Source organism: Chamaea fasciata, unplaced genomic scaffold (assembly GCF_029207755.1).
Source record: "Chamaea fasciata isolate MVZ Bird 193981 ecotype frontalis unplaced genomic scaffold, bChaFas1.0.hap1 SCAF_8, whole genome shotgun sequence".
NCBI classification, from domain to species: Eukaryota; Metazoa; Chordata; class Aves; order Passeriformes; family Sylviidae; genus Chamaea; species Chamaea fasciata.
The window spans coordinates 9,688,721-9,713,573 of NW_027094093.1; the positions used below are offsets into that span (position 1 = coordinate 9,688,721).

Here is a 24,853-nt window from a genome sequence, read left to right on the forward strand (position 1 = left end):
ATTTATGTACATGTGCCTTAGAGATTATGATAGGCACACTTCACACAATAGCAAACAACTTTAGCCATAACCTAATTAACTTTGACTAAGGAAGAAAAGAATTCTGTAAGTCTCCATTATAGATAAATTCCTGTAAAAACTCACCATGATCACAGATGCTACAAAATAAGAGCTTGTCTCATCTAAAACTAAGAGGAAAAGAAATGTGCCCTTTCACACACTGAGGCACACAAGTGAAAATCAAAAGCCAATTTATAAGTTGCCTGTAAGTTGTGATACTATTGGAGCCTTTCCTTCAATGCCCTTTGACTTACTGTTGAGTAACAAAAGAAAAATTTTTCTGCCCTCTCAGTATAACTCTGGGCATAATTTTGCAAGCATTCAAAAGTTTTAGAAATACTGTAGTTCACTAGACTTGGAAAAAATAAAAGGAGCTGCTAGGAATAAAAGAGTCCCCTGAAAAGGAGCACAAAGTGGTAGATTTGTGGCATTATACTGAAATAATACAATCAATACAAGAAATCAACTGGAAAGTGAAACTGATTGCTGAATACTTTCTGACAAATCTAAAGAGACTTTCCTGCAGGTGTTGGTTTGACCTATTCCCTGAAGAAAAAAGAGAAGCATATTAGATCGCAAGCACAGGGTACAGCTTAGATATAACACTGTTTTAAGAGGAAAAAAAAAACCACCATGTTTTTAAGGTGACATATCATTTCTAGAAATGGACTTGAAAAAAATGACGTGAGTCTTATGGCACCTGCTCTGTTGTGGTTAAATTATTTATACTTTAGCTATCATGTTACTTAGCAATGCAAAGTATCAGTAAACAATATGTTGCTTCAGTGACAAACTCAGCCTACGCTGGGACTAGACATGTCCCAGACCAATGTATTAAGCAACAGCAGCACTCAGCAGAGCCAATAAAAGGCTCCATGAAGATTTTTAGAGAGACCAAGAAGCTTCAACCCTATAAAGTGTTCTGTTCTACATTTGCAGTTCATCAGGAGGTGCTGAAATGAGTCACTGTGGTTTGGGTGGATGGACAGATCAGTTTAAGAATTGCTTTGCAGTATGGAGATGCTAAGCAACAGAAACTGAGGATCCCCCCAAAAGCTATAAAATGACCAAGTACCAAGGGCTTATAAAAAAGTTAAGAGAACTTGGATTTGCAAAAGAAGGGCTCATATGGCTCATAAATCTCTCTCATTGAGAGATTTAATCAAACCAACAGATTAACTCATCTACAGCTGCTGTCCTAACCAAAGGGAATGTATGGCCGGGTCACAGATCTACTGGAGAAATGAGACAGTACATGTGAAAATCTGAGAATTCCAAATATGAAATCACACATATGCCTCAATGATGAGCATGTTCCAAATACCTTTGAAAAATACTCATGGCAAGCAAACAGAAAAGAGTGCGCACCAAGAACATGACAAGTAGAGCAGACCCCAGGAATAGAGCTCATTTTACAAGGAGAGAAGTAGATACTGCATTGTCACAAACACAAATGTAAGGTGAAAGTGGATCATATGCTCAGCAGGTCACACTTGACAGCTTTCTCTTCCAATATCTAAATTACTCTGACATTTCTAATGACCCATCTTTTTACAAAGGGTATTGTAACTATCATGGGATCTTTATATTTAATTAACAAATGAAAGTTTTTAAGCTTTACTAATCTGAGGCTGGCTGCCAAATCTGTGGTTTATGCAATAATATCAAATATGTTTTATATAACATGCAACCCATTCAGTAATTTTCACCAGTCCCAGGCATCCCCTTCCCTTGATAAATGAAATGCATTCACAAGGAGCAGAGTAATCAGAACTGGGAGCTAGAAGATTTACAGTGAAAACCTGTGGGGATTTTCCCATTTGTCACCCTTGGGCTCTGGTAGTGACTTAGGGAGAATGTCACCTTTACGTACAGACTGTAAAATGAAGTTGTTAAGCATAAACAAACTCAGGATGAAGAGTACAAAAATTACTTGAAACTTCAAACCTATCTTCTAGCTTCATGGTGAGATAAAGCTGCACAACTTGCCCTGTGCCTGATTCCCAGCTCAAGTAGGGGAACATGTGGGTTAGAGCTGCATTTCTGGCTTGGCTACACATCCTGTGGAAATGCCACATAATATTTCCTTACCTAAGCTACTATCCCATCAGACATGGAATCAACTGCCATGTATGTAATGTAATGATTCTGAGGGGAAAGATGAAGTTAATGATGCAGACTAAACCCAAAAGCTTGCCACGGCAATTTCAAAGTACATGATTTTTTCTTTTTGACAAATGAAAACTTTTTTTAAACACTAAACAAAGATTTAACAGTACTTGTTTACAGTGTTAAAAGCTTGCTTTAACAATAACAAATGACTGAAATGCAAAACCCCCAGGGGTATCACTTGCATTACTAACAGAATTTTTTTTCAGACAGTAATTGGACAGTACACCTGCTCTTACATGTAACTGGTAACATTTCTAAAACCACAAAGCTGATTGCAGGAGAGTTGTTTACTGTGAAAACTCTCCTGCTTCACTTTACTTTACCCAGAAAAGTGAGTAAATCACAAAGACTTCAACTATGAGTATGTAATATCATGAGGTTGTGGGGTTTTGATCATCACACATTTTATTTACTCAGAACTTGTGACATAATTGTCACGATTACTGAAATGTTAAAAGTGATTATGTTAACCAGCCAACACGTTTGGAATGGAAAGAAAGGAAAAAGCTGTTTTTTCCAAGGTTTAAGAACATAAAGTCCTTAATCTGTCTACTTGTTTATCATGAGACCACTCTGTCTTTGTTGGGGATGGATATCAAACATAACAGATGGTTTGCCAAAACCCTATCACGTTTGCCTCAATTATTTGTGAAAGACTGCAGAGGGGGAGGAAAAAACTATGATGATACATTAAAATCTAAAAGAAACACAAAGACAGGTACTGAACAATAGAAAGAATGACATGCTGAAGGAAATAGACATTCATGCACAAGTTGCTCTGAAACAGCTCCAAGATATTTCACTTCAACAGAAAGGAAGCAAGCATAGAGTCAAACAAACACAATGTCAAAAAAGATGGTTTCATGGTTAATTCTGCCTACTTAATTTTTTCAACACTCCAAAGGGACATACAGCTGATTTTCCATGGAATTATTAACTTAGTATTATGAGAACATATGTAAAAGATAAAGATACACCACTATGTGTAACAATTAACTCCGATTGCAAAAGGGCAAACTTGTAATGTGAAAGGAGACCAAACGACCTTTTAAATACAGGACAAAGCTCAGCAGACAGTAGTGTGCTTTTTTGATTCTCCTAAGCCTTTAAAGAATGCTTTTCCATGGGCCAAGGTGTTTAAAAGACATGCATTTATGGTATTTAAGAGACCTAGTTTAGTGATGGACCTTTTAGGTTAATGATTGAGCTCAATCTTTTGCAACCTAAATGACTGTGCAGGAGAATGTGTAGAACAGACTTACTAAACCCTCATGCATTTCCATGTGTTTTATGAATTTGCCACCAGCCCTCCACCAAAACACAAATGACAACACTGCAGTACTAAGTCAAGCATTCAAAATAAAGACAAAGGAAATAGATTAGAAAAAAATATGGCAGAGATTTATAAGAACATGTTTGAATATGCTCTTTTTTTCTGAGGTAAAAGTGTTTGACAGGAAACCTGCAGAAATTTAGGGAATTGAAATGGGATAATTTAATTTTGTAATCTGATTTCCTGTGTATTACCAACCACTGCATTTTTACTTAGCTACCTCACCCTCACTAGATCCAGTTACATTTATCAAGATTATCTTCTCTCAAGATGCCAGTACTTCCTGTGAAGACACCAAAAACAGAAAAACCAGTTACTTTTGACAATGTGTTCCAAAGATTATATTCTCCAAATCCATAATCCAAAGATTATAGATAAAGTCCAAAACACTGACTTTCAGGTTTTTTTCTTGTCACTGTCCATAAGCATACACTCCTCTTACAAAATTCTTCAATAGCGAGTGCTTTCCTTGTCAGAACACACTGGAAATTCTGATATGATTTGTCATATACTAAATAAGCTATATACATGAAAATATAACTATATTAGATAGATATGTGACAGGTAACCTACAAAAGCTACTCTGAGAAAAAAAAATATGCTCAACTAACATGTAATTTTTGTGAAATTAACACTATCACCATAGATTTGCAGGGAATCAGAGAGAAAGGCTAAAGACTTTTCATTATACTTCAGTATAAGCAATTCACAAAACTGAGTCCCCAGATTTACTGAGGTAAACAGAAGAGATGCAAGAATTAATTTTGTCTCCTCCCCTTCCTTTATATATAGCTACTATACTGAACAACTGTGTGCATGTACAAAGGAGATAATAAATTACATGACTAAAAATGTTACTAGAAAGAACTGTAGTGTTTACTACCAGATTTCTCTGATAACTAAATCATGTTCTTGGAGGTTTTAGAGTTTATTCCATAAATTGAGTCCTTCCTAAGTGAACTAGAAGTTCTGCCTGAAGCCTTAAAGGCCTGTTTTGAAATAACTAGATCTTGCATTTTAGGGTAAAGCACGCCTGAAATCTCAAGTTCACTTCAATAATTCACCCTCCAAGAGTGAATGGTTATAGACACTAACACATCTCAGAAGTTACTACAAGGTGCTGCACCCCTGCACTGTTGTGTGGCTCATACAAATGAAGTTTTCCCCTCTGCTGGTGAAAAGGGTGGTTTAAAACCAGGCTACAACATGGAGACCTCCCTCACAGTATGCGCTCCATCAGCCCAAAACACAACTCAAATGCTCTGAAACAAAGGTTAACACCCACAGAAGGCTTGAGAGTCACCTTCCCTCTTCACCACACACCTCTTGCTTTGTTCTGAGTAACACTCATCACTCCAACGCTCCTCACTATTTGAGGTGATCCATAACGGTCTCAGTGCTCCTGGGGCACACACCACTTGTCACCTCCCTAAGACACTCCAAAGTCTAATGATCAGTCCAGTGCCCATTACCTCTGCTGCAGCCTCTCCAGATCAGACTCTCCCCTAGAACAGACAGGAAGACAACTTGAGTTTTACTGATATTTTTTAATAAGAATGAAGTGGATGAACTGGAGGTAGAGTTCCCTACAAAAGATTCTGGAAAGCATTGGTACAAGGCAGTGTGGGAATTAGAGACTGCAATGAAAATTATTTCAACCATCATATAGTACATGAATAATCTGAATTCCACACCTCTTGAACAGTGAGTGAAGGGTGAAAAACCTCATCTTTTACCAACATACCCACAATGGACATGAGCTCAGATCCTGGGAGCTGTCATGGAATGTTTCATCCTGCTCATTTGCCTGGCAGTGAAACCTCTCTGACCATTAACAAATAATTCCTTTCCAAGAGCCAGGAGCAGGTCAGCTCAGCAACCACCTAATTTCCTAATAAAGGAAAATAAGGTTACCTGTGAAGATGATGAAGCCATCATCTCTGGAATTTACAATTGTCACAACTGCCATTCTTATAAAATCAGTCTTTTCAGTGTCTAGCTCAAAACCAATACCTTTTCTCACATGTGTCATTGCAGATAACTGCAATTCAATCCTATTTTTGAGTCTTTATTGTAGGAGGTAAACTAAATAGCATCTGCACTTTGGTTATTTTTTTACTTGTATATGTGAGGAGATAACTGCAAAGAGTATTAATGCCCAAGTTTATGTTAATCATGTCCACACCTAACAGTCCACAAAAGGGAGCATTCAGCATTTTTCGCTCCATTTCAGAATAAAAAGAATAAAAGTGAACACAAGAGCCATGTAACATCGGAATTCTTTACAGCTGCCCTATTTCAGTTGTACATGTGCACTATCCTTGTCTGTCTGGCCTTATGGAGGTTGTGCCTACTTTATAAACAGGATGAAATTCAGTAATTTCAAAGAAAATTTAACTATAGGAGCAGCACAAGCCATTATGCTCCAGCAATCCATCTTTTTTAGAGGAAAAAAAGTGTTTTTCTTTTTAACCAAAACCATCACACACAATGAGCAATTTATGGATTCAGGGAGTACATCTGGTATTTCTATTTCAGGTCTATTATTTCACAAAAAATAGTTCTAGTAAGGTTTAGGCTAGATAAATATTAGACGAGATTGACATTTTGTATAGATTATTTCTAAGATCTGAAAATAATTTGGTAAGCATTGTACCAAACAGCGAATAGAAAAATCCACAGCTCATAAGTCAATATATTAATGTTTGAAATAATGGATACATTCCCAAGGGTAAAATGACAAACACCCCACTCCAAGCAACTCTGAAATTATTTACACTATTTGCTTCCACACACGCTTGGCAGCCCTTGGGAATCCTGCAGCCAGGGAAGGTCTGATCCAAAGTTATCCCAGTCCACCCCAGGGAAGGCAGGTGGCCAATGAAAGGCTCTCACAGCTCCTTTAAAGCCAATTCCAGTATGTCCTTACTGTCCACACTATTAGGGAGAGACCTGAACTAACAGATTTCCTCCCAAAGACAGGCTGTTGGGGTTTTTTGTTGTGTTCTTTTACTCCAGTGCTCCATTAGCAATTAAATGGGGTGCTGTGGGCTGATTCGCCCGAGATAAAAGAAATTTAAGGAATTACTCCCATGTTTTAAAAATACTATAACTTCTAAGCACTTTGATACTAATTAACCAATTCAAGCAGAAAACAGACCTCTCTTCACTCCACCTCCTTCAATTCTGGAAGCAGATTGTGGGGTTATTTTTTTGAAGATATTAGGATGTCGCAACAAGACACCCAAGCAAATCTAATTATTTACAGGAAACAATAGATGAAATTTTGTCTTCAGAATCACAATATTTTGTTAAATTGTGTGTGTATAAAGCCCAAAACTGCAGATGCAAAGAGCTGTTTTTGGGGGGTTTGTTGTTTTGTTTTTTAATGTAGCCAATCCTTTACTAGAGGATGAAATTAGGTTCACATAATTCCAACGCTATATGTTACTCTAATCACGGTAAGTATATGCCAAATACAAGAATATCATCTATATGGACCTAGGTATACAGCAAAGGTGGGCTTCCTCAAATGGGTTCAAGCTAAGTCTATTTATGTCTTCAATGTGCCAACCTATATTTCTTCTATGAAATAATCTATGTATTTTTAAAATCACAGGAATCAAATAATTAAAAATTATGAACTTGTAAGGGGAGTTCTCACATGTCTTTCACCCTGTACATAAGGATAATTAAAGGTTTTTAACTGGGGGGGAGAACCAAGCTGCACGTTCCTTCAATATTTTTCTTCCCTCCTGATACACAACCTCACCTCTTCACCTGGAACAGTTTCCTAATTTATTAAAATTGATTCCACACTATAAACATAGCATGTTTATCCAAATATTGCCTCTAGATTCAAACCATGAAATAAACGTCAGTGGTTCAGTTTTCCTTTCCTTCCCACTTGACCCTTGGGCTCTCATGAAGACCTAGAGATGAAAAGTTAATTCATCTTCCCACTAAGCACACCTCAAAATGAAGATCAGGAAAACAACCTTCCATATCCATATCAGCTGCCCAGTGTTAGATGTGCAGTAGCACTGGTTTATTCCAATAACAATCCACTTACAGAGCAGGAACCCAATTTCTTTTTTATACAAGTATCACATCAGGGAGTTTACATTTGCAAGGATCTGCATCAAGGCTGATTATAGCATGCAAAGGATGCAGTGGAATATTAAAATTTTACACACATGTGCTTTTGGCTCAATTATAATTTCATTAACAGTAGATAGTAGGGAACTATGTCTGAACAACACCAGGATGCACGATGACACAACACTAGATGACAATTAGCCATCCCCTCAACGACAAAATCCAAAATAGCTTTGAAGGCCTCAGATTAAAAACTCCCAAACACCCATGAAGCATTCTTAAACTCTCCTTCCCCAATTTAGATTCAAGTAACATGGAGGATTTGGCCACAATTCTTACAGTTGTTTATGTATGCAGGAAGCTTGAAAACTGTAAATGAGACATGGATTTGAGACTATTTTTATGCTTATATTTGAGTACAAATATTGTTTAGGATCTTAATTCCTATTTCTCCTCAGTAGAGGACAACCACAGGGGAGGAAAAAAGGAAAATAAATAAAATACAATAAACCAGCAGTTGTTTTACTTTGTTCTCTATTATACTTAATCATTTTGTTGTCCATAAGCATTTGGGCATTTTGGTTTTTGATTCTGTTGGGTTTTTCACAATTCTTTTATGACCTCACTACATGATCTTTCACTGTATTATCTACAAAGCCATTTGGCTACAGGTTAAAGACAGCACAGCCTCCAGGCACCACTCTGCATAAACAACAGGAAAGGGGAAGAGGGACAAACATAATTTATTGTATGTTTAATTTTCTATTTCCTTAATAATTGGTTGATAAATGAAAAAAAAAAAAAAAAAGGAACATTTTATTGATATTCAATCTTTTCATCCTTCTATTAAACAGTAACTTGAAAGTTTTACATAAAAAAACCCTCCGGAAAGTGCTACTACTTATATCAATAAAATATTGAAGGAAAATTGCAAGTTCCACTTCCACTTGAATGTTCTTGGGCCACTGCTACAAAGAGTAAAGAACTACAGCAAACCAGAGCAAGTTCCCCTAAAGGCTGGAGAAAGACTTTTTTTTAATTGATCCGTTGAAGTTTGTTGATTAGGTGGTTATGCTTGTAAACTTCATACTTCACTTAGGAATACAACATTAGAAGATTTTTATTGTTAAAACTCCCTTTTTTTTTTTCATAAATACTTGTTTAGGCCACTAAACTCACTGTTAAATACAGCTTGTAAATAACCAATAGCTGAGCTTGGTTGGACCAGCTAATTAACAATGAAAGAAGCAAAAATTCCGTATACTCAGTTCCAGAATAAGAAAGCCAAAGCTACCTAATTCCTAGACAGATGGCAATAGAAACTTGGTCAGTGGGTATGAATTTTTAGAATTCCAATATTGGCAGCACAGAGAAAGCCTCCTAAGCCCAGGTGCATGCAGCATACATTCCCTAAGCTTGGCCTGCCATGCAAACCCAGGACACATGGGCTAAAAATAAAAGAAAAAATTGTGGCTCACTTGCACCCTCACAAGCAGCAGAGCAAACAGAATGATTGCCAAGGCTTTCCTCTCTCAGTTTCAGGCACATGCAGCTGGCACCAACACGCTGTTCTCAAGCACCAAAGGCAGCAGATGGAATGAATTACATATTTCAACAGCCTTTGACATCATATCAAACACCTTGGCTTCTAGTTTGAGAAGAGTAACTCCTGGGATTTTTTTTTCCAGCTTTCACCATCCAAATAAAAGTCACACAGTTATTTCCTTCTTTATAGGACAATACAGCCATGCCATATGCTGCTGACTTGCAAGTCTTGCATAGTGAAACAGTGCAACAACAGCAAAATAAAATGTTCTGAGTTTGGCTTTGTGGGTAATGCACTACTCACTGAGCAAAGAGTTACAGATAACAAAGCTTCAAATCACAAAACAGAGCTGTTTGGGTTGGAAAGGGCCTTAAAAATCACCTACTTCCAGCCTTCCCCACCACAGGCAAAGCCATCTACCAGCACTCAAGCACCCACTGCATTGTGGAAATTATGGGGTGTTCAGTACTTTTCTAAACCAAAGAAACCTCAAGCCCCTACAGCTTGGCAAAACAGATCAGCTGTATTCATGAAACATCAACTGATTTTTAGTTTGTTCCTTAAATTTCCTAGTCTTAGCTACCTTGTGTAAGTGCACTGCCCAAGGAGGTAGGGACCCTTCCTGCTGGTCACAGAGACAGTGCTGCTGGGAACAGCACGGTTAAGCATGTCCCACAGTGTATTGCTTTCATCCAGGGAGAGAAAAATCCCCTCCAGGCACCACATTCAGCTGGAATTCTGTTCCTGAACTGCATCAGCGGAAGTCTGGGTGCTCACATCTGTGACTCTAAGTCCAAGGAGAGCCTGTTCCAGTACCTGATTTCCATCACTTGCCTGCTTTTCTCTCTCTCCCAGAGCAGCTGTCAGACAGACCTACACACATCTCAAATGTCTTCCCCGTCCCCTTTGCCTTTCCTCCTCCCCACTGCTACAAAATTGCACCTCTGCCAGACTCAGACTACCCAGAGGCTGCTTCAGCAGAGTGAGAGTCCATTCTGAGGAGAGCCACGCTGGAAGGCACCCTGTCTGCACAGGGCCAGGACAACACCTAATTGCTCCGAAGAACCTCAAAGTGAGTGAGCTGATGAAAGTTCTCCTATGCTTACAGGTCTCTGTTTTCCTGGAGCAAGCTACCAAGTGCCTCTTTGCTTTTATGTTATCAATCATTTCTTCCAGTCTTGAGTTTTGAGCAGATCAAGAGAATGCACCTTATTATGACCTTGGTTCCTTCCCCTTCTGCTGAAGTGGGATCAATGCTGGCTATTCTGCCTCCTTCAGATAACAAAGGTTATTCTGCCTTTTTCAGACTGTATCAGACCCATATCCTCCCATAGCTTCTTAGCTGAAAACTCTGCATGTACAGGCGACTTTGATCCTGGCCAGCTCAATACTTCTTTGAAATACATGACCTGGTAGCACCAATACTGATGAAAATCTCTTTAGTCCTATTAATATAGAACATGAGGAAAGAGAAAACCAAGTATGATATTCTCACTCTCCTGATTCTCCCATTAGTTTATTTGTATTCAACAATTTTAATACCTCTCAAGTTGAACCTAAATGATCCTTTTAAATCCCAGTTTAACAAAGAGAAACATTTAAGCTACAATAGTGATCTCTCTTTCTGCACATTTTCTCTCCGAAACCAGTTTTTCTTATTTCTGTTGGGGAAGAACATTCTTATCTCACCAACTGAAAAAGTTTGACATATCCCTAAGAATTTTCTCTCTCAAAATCTGCTGTCTTAACGGATTCAGAGTAAATTGATAGTCTGCAGCACTTCCATATGGAATTAGGAGCTTCTATGTACCTAATTCAATCCAGAGGGTGCCCCTTTTTCCAGCTTTGTTCTAGACACTCTCACTCTGCTTCTTCCTAATTATTGCATGCCTCTGACATTCAGCTCTCTGCCCAGTTTCTCCTCTTTCTTGCAAGAGAGACAGCTGAGAGAGACAGGATTTTTCTGACAAAGATGAACTGCTTCAATTCATCTCAGTTGTCTGCTATCCTAATCTCTCAATTTCCTTAAATCAGCCACTCAAAGTGAAGAGACTAAAATGCTTACAGAGACAGAATAAAGAAAAAAAGAGCCCAACACACATAACAATGGTACAAAGAAAATAGATTGCTATGTTAAAAAAAAATAAAGCATCAACTCAGCCTATGGAGCCAGGCAGAAATCAGCAACATGTAAGCAAAATGCATTTCTGAACTGAAATGACAAGGCAGAGCAAGAAGTGGTTCTCAATCTGTACATTCAAAGCAGTTTTACTTAAATGTTCCAAGGAAAGTACTTATTTGTACTTTGTCATCATCACTGTGTCAAAATAAACTGATCTTAGCCTTCGTGTTCAGCACCACATTAATCTAATTTATTTGCTAATTTCTGTGTAGTACATAACACATGATGCAGTTTAAGATGTCACTGAAATAGAAAACTCAACTTCCACACAGAGTATTTAATTTAAATTGTGGATGTGACAGTGTATCCTGTTCCTTTTCTGGGAGTCAAACACAGGGATGCATTTTTTTCTTTGCTGTTGATCAATTAAAATCACCAGCTGTTTATGCAGAACTGCTGGCAACCTTGGAAGTGTCATTTCTCTTCCTCAGCTTCATGAACTTGATTTACCCATTTGTTTAAAGGAACAAGAAGCTAACAATGTGAATGTTTTCATTATAAGCACACAAAAACACACAAGAAATAGCCCCCCCTGCTCATGAAAAACTTCTACTGCAAAGAATTATACCTGCTAAAGAGCTAGTGCATCAAGCTCTACAAGCTGAAGGGATCATAAACCCATGTGAAAGTCTTCAACTGCTAGAACAATCTAAACCTTTCAGTTTGCTAATTGGTTCAATTCATGCTGTCTAAGGTGTAACACCTGGGGCTTATTATAGGCAAATTTTAAATGTGTATCAAGTCTGTACAGGTGTGCAAACAAGCCATGAAGTTGTGCTGCTTTCCCCCACACTTAGGAAGTAACTTTTTTTAGCAACATTTTTTGTTACTCACATTTGATACTTACCTTAAAATGGTTGCCCTTGCTCTTAACTGCAACTTTCCAGTGATGCTGAGGTCACTGTCAGGTGTATAAAGCACTCTGATTCTTAGGTTAAAAAACCATCGTTAACCCAGTCTTTTAAAAGAATATTGACAGAACAGGGAGAAGTGCAGTGTGATGGGGGTCAGACATCAATGCAGACTGGTGAACCCATCGCAACCTGCATATTCTAATTTTTGATACTTATGACAAGAACACATTAGTGATTTAAAAGCCTCACCTTTCATAGGTGAAGCTCTGATTCTAAATGAACTGCCCATGAGCCCACTCCTTTTTCTTCTCCTAACCTTGCATTAGAAATACATAAACACTGTTTCAAGGGTATTTTTCAGAAAGTTACAGAAGAATGACTATCCCATTTCATCATGCCCTGAGATCCTCGCTATTATTCAGAACACTTAAAAAAAAAAAAGTTCAAAAGCTATGCAAACTTGCTATAATTGGCAATCATGGTCTAGCACAGCCAAGCAATGCTATCAATTCATTCATACTACACACACACACTCATACGCAACAACCTGTGGCACAGGCATCATAGTTACTACTTCCCCATTACTATGGGGAACATTTCTCTGATTTTTGAAATCACAGCAATTTAGTTTTCCAAAAATCCTCCACCATGGTCCATCATCTTTTGGTAACAGTCCATTGTCAAGTCATGCATGTTGAAACTTTTTAACTGAGCATATGCTGGCTGCACATTTGCTATTTACTGCCAGGTGCTATCTGGAAGCCAGTTTTGCTCCATTCCAAACAGAAAAGCAGGCTTAGCCTAACGTTTCCCATTCCCATACACAGCTATCACTGGAAGCAGTTGTTCACACACTATCAGATCAAACTCTGGCCAGATGAAGTCAAACAGCCATGACCTACACACCACGTTCCAAACCCTCCTCCTTAATGGCTAGGTCACACTCACACTGTCTGGAACAGACCTCCAGTGAGCCATTACAGAGCAGACAGGATCCCTGTCTCACAGTCGCATGGATGAAGCAGAGAAGACACATATGCACCAAGAGTGGAGCACATGGTACCTGTCTTTCTCAAAGCTGATTATTCTGATGTGGTCTGACAGGAGCTCCATCCAAGCTGTACCCTTTTCAAAGGCTCCCGTGCTGCATGAAAGTCAACAGATGTGGCAGTGGAACAGCATTTGGAAAGACTGAGAAGCCAGGCATGAAGACTATTCTCCCTCTGCTCTGACACAAACACACAGTAGTCACCAAGTGGAGCCTCCTGTAAGGCCCCCAGTTCTTTCAAGAAGAGAGGTGAACAGCAGGGAAAGGCAGAAAGGGAGTGGTAGGAATATATCATCTGTCTATAAAATAAACTGGGAAGGAAGCACACGTCAGTGCCAGCAACCTAACACAAACTAGGTGATGGAAAACAGACAACAGCAGGAAAAGATGACACTTTAAAGACACTTTCAAAGATAATTTACAGTTACAATAGTGATCCACAGCACTGAGAAATTAGACCTGTCAGATGACTAATTGGTGATGAACACCACATGATGGAGTGAAGCTGTTTGACAATAACTGTCAGCATGATCACAAACAAAAACCACCAGCTACATCCACAACAGTCCCATCCAGCATATTAATGAGGGAGCTGGGACAATCCTTCAAAATATTCTGCAAGACTGAGGTCAAGTGACAAGTGATTTCATTTCAGGCTAAAAACCTTTGTAATAATTTATTAGCTGGGTTTTTTTCTGGTTTTTTTTTGTTTTGTTTTGTTTTTTGTTGCACTCAGAGATAGGAAACAAATCAGTTTCTTACTAAGAAAAGCAATCTAATCTAACCATACACAGCACTTTGGTCTGAACTTAGACAAATGCTCTCCTCCTCAGATCATAAAGGTAAATCATTTGTATCTAGGATGAAGGACTTTTTTGGCCTTAACCTCAAGGTTCTCTTTAGAAACCCACTTTTATTATTTTAATCTAGTTCGTTCACCCCCACATACCCCAACATGAATCTAATCACTTGCTTTGCAAGTTTAGTACCCAGAGACACTACAGAAGTTTTAACAGCTGTTGCAAAAACGTTGCAGCCTCTGACTTTTTTAACTGGAGTTACTGCAGCCAAGGTTTGCTGTAAATTGATGATGTAGCTGGATTAGATGTTAATATGCAGCTTGATATATTATTCATGAGAATGAGTCACAGACCTAATTAGAAACATGACAAGAAAAGCTTTTGAGTCCACAATCTGAATTCTGCCTGACATGAAAGATTTGACATGTGAATACATTTTCACTTACTGAGAGAAGAGACAAATGACCTTTCACATCAAAGCACAAAAACATCATGTTGGAGACGCAGAACTTTCCTTTCTAAGAGTTTGGGAAAAACCAGAAGTATCCAGTTTGATATAAAAGGCGGCCTTCAAAAATGCAATTTACCCTTTGATGGCACATCTGTCTGCTTACAAAACATCCATTCCATGTACCTGTCCAGTCATAGACATTAAGGAGAGGCTTTGTAACTCTCTGCCCAGTGATCATGTCTGGGGCTCCAAAAAGGTGGCACAGGAACATGTCCCATTAAGGCATTTAGGCCCGATAAGCAGAATTTTGAGAGAAATCATTTCTGTTACTTTTTTTTTTGCACATTAGGGTAAATTATTCCTTATCTCATTACCTTAAAAATTGGATGATTTAATTTCTACATCTATTTAATTCTTACAGTCATATTCCAAGCCTAGATGAGACTAAGCTTCAGATATAAAAAGATGAAGGTATTGCTGGATAAATTTGAAATAAATGTGGTCTGTCAGGCAGAGAAAGAATATTATGGGAAACATTCTCTCCAGCTTACAAAACAAGCCACCACAATATACTAATGAGCTGTCAGGATGGAAGAAAGCACTTTAAACAAACTATTTTAAGTTAGATGGCAATTAGTGTGAACCTTACAGTACACATGGAAAAATTAAATTAAAAGACTCACATTCCTACCCAGTATTGATCTTTCCCCTATAAAACCAAAGGTTACCCCAGTATAAGCAAGGCTTCCAAGAAAAACAAACTCAAGTGGCACATAAGCAACTGGGAGTTATTCCAGACTACAACACTGAGCAAGAAAAGTCATTACTAACAAACAGCCAACAGCTTTGCACTCAGATGTCTTTCTATGAGGGCAACACTGAAGGAGATAGAAAAGAAGAGGTCAGGAGTACTAGCTTCCAAAATTAATAATTCATTGAAAACCTCACCTGAGAAAGCTGCAATTAAAAAAAAAAAAAAAAAACACAAAAAAAACCCAAAACAAAACAAAACAAAAACAAAACAAACAAACAAAAAACCTTGGGAAGAACAGCTCAGAATCAATGTTCTCCATATCCTTACTTGTACAGGACCAGCTCCTGAGCTCTCTGTAAAACACCCAATCACAAAGATGTCACTTGCCTCAAGCTGCTTTTGTTTCCTGTAAGGCAAATAAACATAAGCCCTGCAACAAGGACAAGAAGCTATTTCATTCTGAGATATTTTTACGCAGCATTATTTGTCAGCAGGTCAAAACCATCTACTGGCAGTGCCAGTCATTCCACCTGAAGGCACCAAGGAGCAAACAAGTGCTAATTGGATAAAAGCTACAAGCAATTAAGCATTGTCTCAAACTACAATTGTGATACCTGGCCTTGGGATATTTTGAACTGTTTCAAAATAAAAGATTAATTAGCAACCTTTTATAATTTGTCATAGTTCAGGGATATGCTTATTTTTACTCTTAATGAAAACAGGGTTCTTGAAATCAATGAAATTCATATTTTAGAGGAAAATGTGAAAGAGATTAAATATCCTACTTTTTGAATTCATAAATCAAGACATTTTACACTTTCAGCCACTGCTGTTGAGATTACTGGTACGTTCATGGTCCAGAGGTAGATTTTGAAAAAACACAAACCCCATAATTTAATGATAAAAGGCTCAACTATAGAAAGATCATGAAACAAAAGAGAAAAAAAAAAAAAAAAACAAAACAAAACAGAAAACAAATCAGAAAAGTGTATCAGGACCTGACAAGTTAAACCCCATGAGCTCAGTTTCAAAGTCTTTATCATCAAGCTGTAACATTCACCAAATACAACTCCCCCAAAGGGTGCAACTCTTCACAGGTCTTATTGAAGATGAAGGCAGCAGCTCACACCCTTGACAGGGCCAGCAACAGGAAATAGACCTCAACCTGCCACTACTCAGAGAACGTTCAGTCTAGAGAGGGAGCTCTTGAAACATTACTTCTTTATATTCTCCTCAGCTCAGCTGAGATTCCAGTGGTTAACAGCCAAAGGAAAATAAAAGAAAAAACAACCCACATCATTCTAGGAAAGGGATTTTTACAAGTTTGCTTTGCTAGTATGTTTACACAGAATTTACTTCAAAGACCCGTAAGATAAAAGTTTCAAAGAACCAGTGTTCTGCTGAGGAGGTTGTTTGTTGTGGTCAATGTTGAACTAAATATTAAAAACCCTACTAGCTGATGGCCATGTAACAGAAGTTACACCAGACGAGTGCGGCAAAGCTGCTGCAGAGTCTGATGCTCCCCCCATTTTCTTCTCCTAGCAGTCCCATCATTTCCCTTCCTTAACCGACTGCCTCAAGAGATCAAAGAGGGACAGACAGACAATACAATGAGTCTGTCATACCTTAAAAAAAGTTTAGAACTCTTCTCTCTCTGCTCCTATCCAATTGCTTCATTTTTTTCTTTTTAATCTCTACCCCTTTCATTCACCTCTGGGCTTGAATGGTACAAAGGAGTCAAACCTCAAGAGGGAATATTGGCACCAGCGCATATACCACAGGCACATTTTAGATTATGTGCCTACGGTACTCAAACAAGAATCCCTGCTTATCCCAAGGCAAGGATGAACACAACTCTGCAACAAAAACTTGGCAGTTCTTATGCTAGGGGGTTTGTGTTTTTTGTTTTTGGGTTGGGTTTGGGTTCTTTTGTTACTAACAACAAGGTAATTTCAAGGGAAGAATCCTTTAAAACATTCTTAGATTCATCAAGCTACTGGAATATAAGCACCAGTACAACAGCTGACTTGCTCAAGTGTGGAAGTGCATTAGGACGTCTAAGTGAACACAAACCTCAATTTACTCTTAACTATAAGGAGTAACTTGTTCCCTCTTCCCCAGGAAGCATTCCCATCTTTACTCTTAGAAAAGCAGAAAAATTGAAGTTAGATCATTGCACAAATACTACCTCACAGGTTCTTGAGCAGAAAGGAGTGTGTACCGCATAAACCACTGGGGTTTTGCTTGAATTAGCCAGAAGAATTATTTTTACTAGATTTTATAAAGATTTGTTTGAGGAAGGAACCAAGAATAAGACTAAGAAACAGGCAATAGGAATGTAACTGACTGTCTTACACTTTCATAGTATCTCTTGATTTAAACAATGGATAGACCCAAACCCAACATGCTAGGACTGATACAATCAAACACAGCATGGGACCACAGTTTAAAACAAAGTGCAAATTTTTTCCCCCCTAATGGACAGGATGGCAAAACTTAGTTTGTGAGTCTGAGTAGTCCATCAATAATTTCTACAGCTGCAAACCCCCATCCAGTGAAGTATTTAAGAGAGACCTAACCTGACCTCTATGGGCAGCTTCATTCATGCTCCACTTTGTTCCCCTCTGATTTCACAGGGACCCTCTTTCCCAAACGGGCAATGTACTCAAGGCAGTGGGGCTCCTCATGCCCTAAGAGAACCTAGACTGATGCTGTAAAGCACTCTTTCAATAAAACAGACTTCTCAGTACAGCAGTCAGTTCTAATGGAGACATGAACTGAAATTAACAGTGAAAGGAATATCAGCTATAAACAACTGAGCGTTCACAGCAACGAAAATATTATTTATTTACAAAACAAACAACAGCAACTAAAATTGAGTAACATCAATGTTTTGACTGACGTGACCTCTTTGAAACACAATAATATTGACAGAGAAAGCTCTAAACTGTGAAACTTTCTAGGTCTCAGTTTCTGGTAACTGCTCATTTGTAAGAGTCACTTGATCATCGGGAGAAAAATCCCAACATGAAAAGCAACCTCTGTGCAGGGAGAAGTCACTGAAGACATCCTCTTCCCCCACACCCCAACCTTCCTTCTGTCAATGAGGAAGCACAAACACAGATAAGAATTTAGTGAAGGATCTAATACAACAGATCAATCCAGAGTGCTTTGCAAAGAAGCTATAGATTAGAAATCATACTTTGACCGTACTACATAGAAAATTCAGACTTCTAGAAGTAGCTTCAATTTTAAGCCTCCCTAATAATGCATTCTGTCCCAAAGTAAGCCATTTAAATAAATGAATGGCAATTTCAGCGCTTCCAAATTTCCACTGCGCTTAAATTATAAGATTAAACAAACATAATCTTTGTTAAGAGTTTAGTGAGAAAAGCTTCTACATGAAATCATTCTAATCCTCTTGTTAATACAGCTTGGTTATATTTAGGAACACCATTTCCCTGCTTATCAGATATAACCAAGATTCACAGAAGTGCTTAATCGAGAAAATTCTCCTAGAATTATCAGTCAGCATCACAGTATCTGCTTCAGAACACATTCTAGACCTTTCAATATAACAACATGCCAGACTGCATTTGCCTTTAATTTATTTAAATCAGTTTAATCCCAAATATTTTACAGAGCAGAAGTAGAAAATGTCTCCTCACATGTGGTTAAATCACAGTTATACTTGACTGTTATATAAACACTTATACTCTTGTACATCACAATGTATCTGGCTCACATTTGTGACCATTTCCTTTTCACGTTAACATTTCTTTCAGTATACAGCAGCATTTATGTACAGCCAAGGCCCCACAAAGCAGAGCTTGGCAGCAGCTGGGGGCAGTACAGCAACAGTGACAGCCACCAGCAGTCACAGGCCACAACTGGCCAAAACTAAAACAAGCAAACAGAAGCAAAAACAAACAAACCCTAAAATAATTTTTAAAAATTAAAAAAACCCCCAACACTAAAGGTGATTGGCCCACTGGCCTGGTTACTGATAATATAAGAAAAAAAAACAACTATTAAAGATGACACCTGGGACACAAGTTGTGTCCAGAAGCAATTCCTAGCTATCCCATGACTTGCCTTTCTGTGCAAACACAGGTTTCAGCTGCCCACCTTTCAGAGACTGGAGCTTGCCAGACCAGGTTGAGCACTCAGCAATGTCTACTGGAATTATCTAAAGCTTTCAATGCAGAAACCCAAGCTTATGAAGTGTGATCCTTCACTTAATTCCCTTATATTAAACATTGATTATTTAAATCTACTCCTGAGACAGTTCTCAAGATCTATTGAGGACATGGAATGGTTTGGAAAGCAAACTAAGGAACAAGGCAGAAAAACAAATTTGACAGGAGCAGGGAGGAAATGCTGAGAGGGAAAAATGGCAATTGTGGTTTTTATTTCACCATTATTAGCTATAACTTGTAATTGCTATGGGGTAGTTAATAGTTTATTTAGGCTGACAACTTAAGTCAAAAGTTTATTATTTCATTCCTGACACTGAACACTTGAGATTCTTCAAGTTCTTACATCCCAGGTGAAGCCTGTATGCATAATACTTGAAAACACATTCTTTATCAGAAAGAAAAATAGATTTAGGCATAGTTGCAAGCATTTTATATACGCATACAATTCTCAGACTACTAGGTTAATTCCTGAGACTATTTTTATCTTTTGCTTTTGTGCTTATTGTTGTCTTATTTCATATTCTCTTACTACTTGTAACCTACATTAATCCTATCTCACTGCAGTGCAATAATAAAGCAAATAATTACCTAAGGGACGAAAAGATTGTATTCCTCACTATCTTGCATAAGGATGAAAATGGAACATTTCAGGGACTCAACAACTCATTTCTCTTAATAGGAGGGAGGAAAAAAAGAGCTTTAAAGACTCCACAAATTCTAGCTGAAGTAAGAAGCTCATAAAGGGCACTAAGGCATGGAGACACCTGCACATCATCACCTCATCACACAAAAATGAATCCGTTTCTCACCACCAGCCAGTTCACAGACCTAAACTCCTTCCCCAGCCCCATGTGCAAGCAGTGTCAAGGGACAGGAACTGGGAAGTGTCCCAGGGTGCACTGATAATGCCGGCAGCACCACTGGCTCCAAAACACTGACGCTAAGCTGTTGCTATACAGCAGTTTCTTCAGACTGCTAAGTTTCATGGTCCTGGCTGTATTTTTCACAACAGCCACTTCAGTAAAGGACCTGGCATAGTGAAAAGTTCTGCAGTTCTGTTTCCTTTCACGTAAAATCCTATTTCTTGTCTTCTTTAAGACACACAACTTGAGAGAGACACCTCAGGAGGCAACATTTAATTGCAACCAGGTCCCAAAGCGAGCTTGTAAAATATGATAAATGTTTACATTATGTACTATGGAGATTTCAAGACTAAAACTCTAAACTGCATTTTTCCAGCTAAAAATGCCTGTCAATTAAAAAGCTTAAACTTGGCCAGTTACTCTCTGTCCTAGACCACTATCCAAATACACCCTTGCTAGTACGCAGCTCTTGTACCTTTTGATAATCTTGACTACAGAAATAAAACATCCAAGAGCTATTCAATATTGCTTAGCACTGAATCTTCAGAACAGGGGTACAAATACAAACACTTATGTAAACAACCAGGAAGTTTTTTGGGTTTTTTCATTGTATAGGAAGAATTAACACAGCAGTAATAGAAGTCACTTTTCTACAGAAGCAGCTCTCACAATTAGCACACTTTAAATTGCACCACAAGTAGTTGCTAGATACGAAGTCTGGTTGTTACATGCCACCAATAGCATGTGAAACTGCTATAGTAAAATATCACAGCCATTTTCTTCTCTTTTTCTTTCAGTTCCAAAGACAGTCATAAAGCTCTGGCTTGCTCCCTGGGTAGCTATGTTAACACTAAAAACACTGACCAGAAGAAATGATTGCAATCACACCACTACAATCTTCCACAGAGGAGGGCAATCATACAGATCAGTGTATGGTCAAATTGCTCCCTAATTTTAGTAATGTCCATCTACTCTGGATACCCTTACTTTGTATTTTTGTTTCTCAGCCATCACAGAACTGAGAGTTGCAAGAAAAAGAGAAAGAAACAACATGAATAGTCCTTGGGTAAGAGCAATGCTGGACTGTCAGGAACTAAAAATAGTTGACAGCATCCGTATCAGGCATTTTTTCTTTTACTCTCTACCAGTTTCCATTTCAGGCATCCTGTTAGGGTGTGATTTAGGATTTTGCAGCTAAATACAAAGGGCTGCAATTTGAGAGGCCTACAAGAAAATAAACCTTATCAGACTTCCTCCCCCAGCCAAGTGACAGGTGTAAATTACAAAATGAAAGAGACTAGAGAAGGTTTTAAGCCTAATTTTAGAAAAATATAGTATTAGCATCAGATTCCAAGGGGACAGAGACATAGGAGCAGCAAGGAAATGCTCCCAGAAATGCTTTCTAGCCTGAAGAGACAAGCTAGCATGAACAGGAGAGAGCCACTTCTACAATGTGTACATTTACTGAATGCTAGATCTATTGGCACTCTGGGCTTCTGTTTTTTAACAAAAAGCAAGATATTAGTTTGTGTTTATGAAGACTACAATTGGACTTCAATGTTTTTACTCAGCTTCTGAGCAAAATATGAAGAGATGGCTTTACACATTAGTAAATGCAACATTCAGAGTTGCAACTAAACAATCCTATCTCATAGTTAAACGTTCAATTCTCCATAAATTGTGATCAAGTCCATGAAATGCAGTACCAAAACCAGTTAAATCTCACCTATACCCCAGACATCCACCTCTACTTGCTGGTGTAGCTAACATTTTCCACTCTGCACCCTATCTCCCTTGTCTCACCACAGGCATCAGCCAACTTTTCACCTCCCCTGGCATAACAACTTGAGGGCCATCAGGTGCTGCTGTTAATTACCAAGCAAGCACCTGTGCAGGTGCCTGACTGCTTGGAGAACAAGTCTGAAGTGCAGACTCCCCACTCCTCAAAAAAAAAAAAAAAAAAATAAAAATAAATAAATAAATAAAAAAAAATAAAAAAAATTACAACTTTCCTAAATAATTTGAGACTAGTAAAAGATACATCAGGACATTGAGAGACTTGTTTATTCCCTTTAGGCCAATTGAGAAAAAGATTATACTCTTCCTTGTGAAGGGAAGAGAGGTTTTTTCGTTGAAGAAGAAGCATGTTTTATTAGACCAGTCTCCTCCTACATTTGTCCCTCCTCTCCAGGAGGGCACTCACTAGGCATATGCATAAATATCTATGTCTGAAAACATATTTACATGAGTGCATGACTTGCACTGGAGCAGGTTAAGGCATAGTTTTTATTGCATAAAGATGCAGAAATCTGTCCTAGAAGAGGCACCATCTTACAAAGCTGTAAGAACCATGCCAGAACATCTACTGCTAAAGCAACAACTCCAGCTCTGCAGTGGCTTAAGCAGGCTAAGATGGAAGTGTTGCTTTATCAAAGCATAAACCACAACAAAGGATGGGTGATAAGCCTTTTTTCAGTTTGACTGAAGGTTTGGGAAGCAGGTTTGCCAGCAGAGGGCACACAGAGGCACAACACATTTGCACATCATGCACCTCCAATTTCCACACTATCATCATCGCTACTCAGGTGACTGAGCAAGCTGACAGTATATGACAGGTTATCTATCAAGTATAGAAAACCACAGAAAAAAGAAAAGAGGAAGAAAATACGGGAAATTACAATGCAAAAGACATTGAAGAAGTGTGGCAAGGATTGAGGATTAAGAGACACAAATAGGAAGAGTCCATACCCTTCAACAGTAAAATGGTGAAGGGAAACTGCAAGTATTTACATATTTGAGCTCACCACCCTGACTTGCATGGTTTGTCCACAACACTATTATTCCAATAAAATGTGCTTCCTACACAAGCTGCCAGGCTCTCCAGTACTGGTCCTAATTCCCTTCCAGCAGTCTCTATGTGGGCAGAGAGTTGCAAAAAGATCAGGGATTACCTTTTACACCATAAGCATTCAAGACAGCCACAGAGCTTCAAGGAAAAAGGCCACACTGAGTGTGCAGGATAAAGACAATTTAAGAAACAGGAAAAAGGAAACATTGGTTGAGGGTCACAGTTATACTGAGGTTTAGCCTTTCAAATGTTTCTTGCTTTTCTACTGAAAAAAGCAGGTGAGAAAGACTAGGCAGAAAAGGGAGGGAGAAGCCATGTAAACAAAACCATAGCTCTGTACATGAACAGAAGCTGATTCCATCTTCACCAGGCTAAAGAGAGTGGTTTCGTTAATAGCACAAACCAAAAGAAAAAAAAAAAAAACCCAACACATATCCTCTCCCACCACATTTAGACATTATAATAATAAAAAAGACACTATAAAACCACTACAGTAAATTTGGGCATTAGAAAAAATAAACAGGGCACAGGTTAATAATATCCATATCTATCTCTGGAAAGATGAACAATTACAATCCACATCCCAGCTCATGCTCCATATTTACTACAATTTTAAATAACAATAAAGTTGAACACAAGATCACTGAGGTTCCTACCTTTTGCTTTCCATACGCAGCAAAGGGTGGCAGCAACTACAGCTCAGCCCCGCTCAACTCACACTGCACGGCAGCTATTCCAGCCACGCCAGCATAGGACCAGCCTCAGGCTATACAACCCATGCCTGAGCCAGGTATACAAGTGTGTTCCCTCTCAGGCAATGAGAGCTCTGTGCTCTTCCAAAACTTCCCTACCTTCTTGAGAAGAGAAGCAAGCCCCACCACAGCAACAAAAGACAAAGCTTAACAAAGCTATGCCTGACCAACTTTGAAAAGGCAACTTCTGCAGACACCCCAAACTGTCTCTTAAAAAAAGCCAATCCCCAAACTCTCCTTTTATGAGATCCAGGTGACACCCACCTATACCCATTTAAAATGGCAATTCCCAACCTGAAAATAATTTGGGTCTAAGTAGTGAGAAGTGATGATAATTAAAATCACCCGAGTAACAGCTGAGATGAATTAGCTCCCTGCTTTGGACAGGCAAATTTGCTGTCCTTGCTGCGGTGGCAGGGGCTGGAGGACAGCTGGGAGCCTTTCCCAGTGCGTGAGAAATTCTGCAGCTGTGGTAGCTGGGGCATATCGTGTTGTGTGGAAATCTGGCACTACAGTGGGATCCTCAGGTAGTAGCCTCGGGCTGGCATCTCTGATTTTTTTGCAGTTCCATTTGTCTCAGGTCTGAGATCAACAAAAGGGCTTCTAAGCCCCCCTCCCATTACAGCAGAAAATGCTCAGGCCACTTTTCCCTGCAATCCTGCCCTACTCAGATACCTGCAAAATCTGGAATCAGGATTGAAAATATTCTCATTAGCATTGTCTACTGACAACATTTCCATACAAATAGGACTGGGTTGGGTTGATTTCCAACAAGCTCACATGCACAACGGTTTCTTTCTGAATACTCCACTGAGATTACTATCGCGAATTAATTGAGGAGAAGTTCACCCATCTTCACCTCCACCAAAACATGCCCCTTACCTGCTTTGGTG

The 24,853-nt window shown here is 38.7% G+C and overlaps 1 long non-coding RNA gene across 1 annotated transcript in view; it reads right to left on the reverse strand.

Moving 5' to 3' along the window:
* LOC136292953 (uncharacterized) overlaps positions 1 to 24,158 on the reverse strand; it is a 257,476-nt gene extending 233,318 nt beyond the window's left edge. Inside the window, exon 1 of the long non-coding RNA XR_010722017.1 lies at positions 24,060 to 24,158. This is a non-coding gene — a long non-coding RNA (uncharacterized lncRNA). The remainder of the gene's footprint in view (positions 1 to 24,059) is intronic.
* Between the last annotated feature and the right edge of the window lie 695 nt (positions 24,159 to 24,853).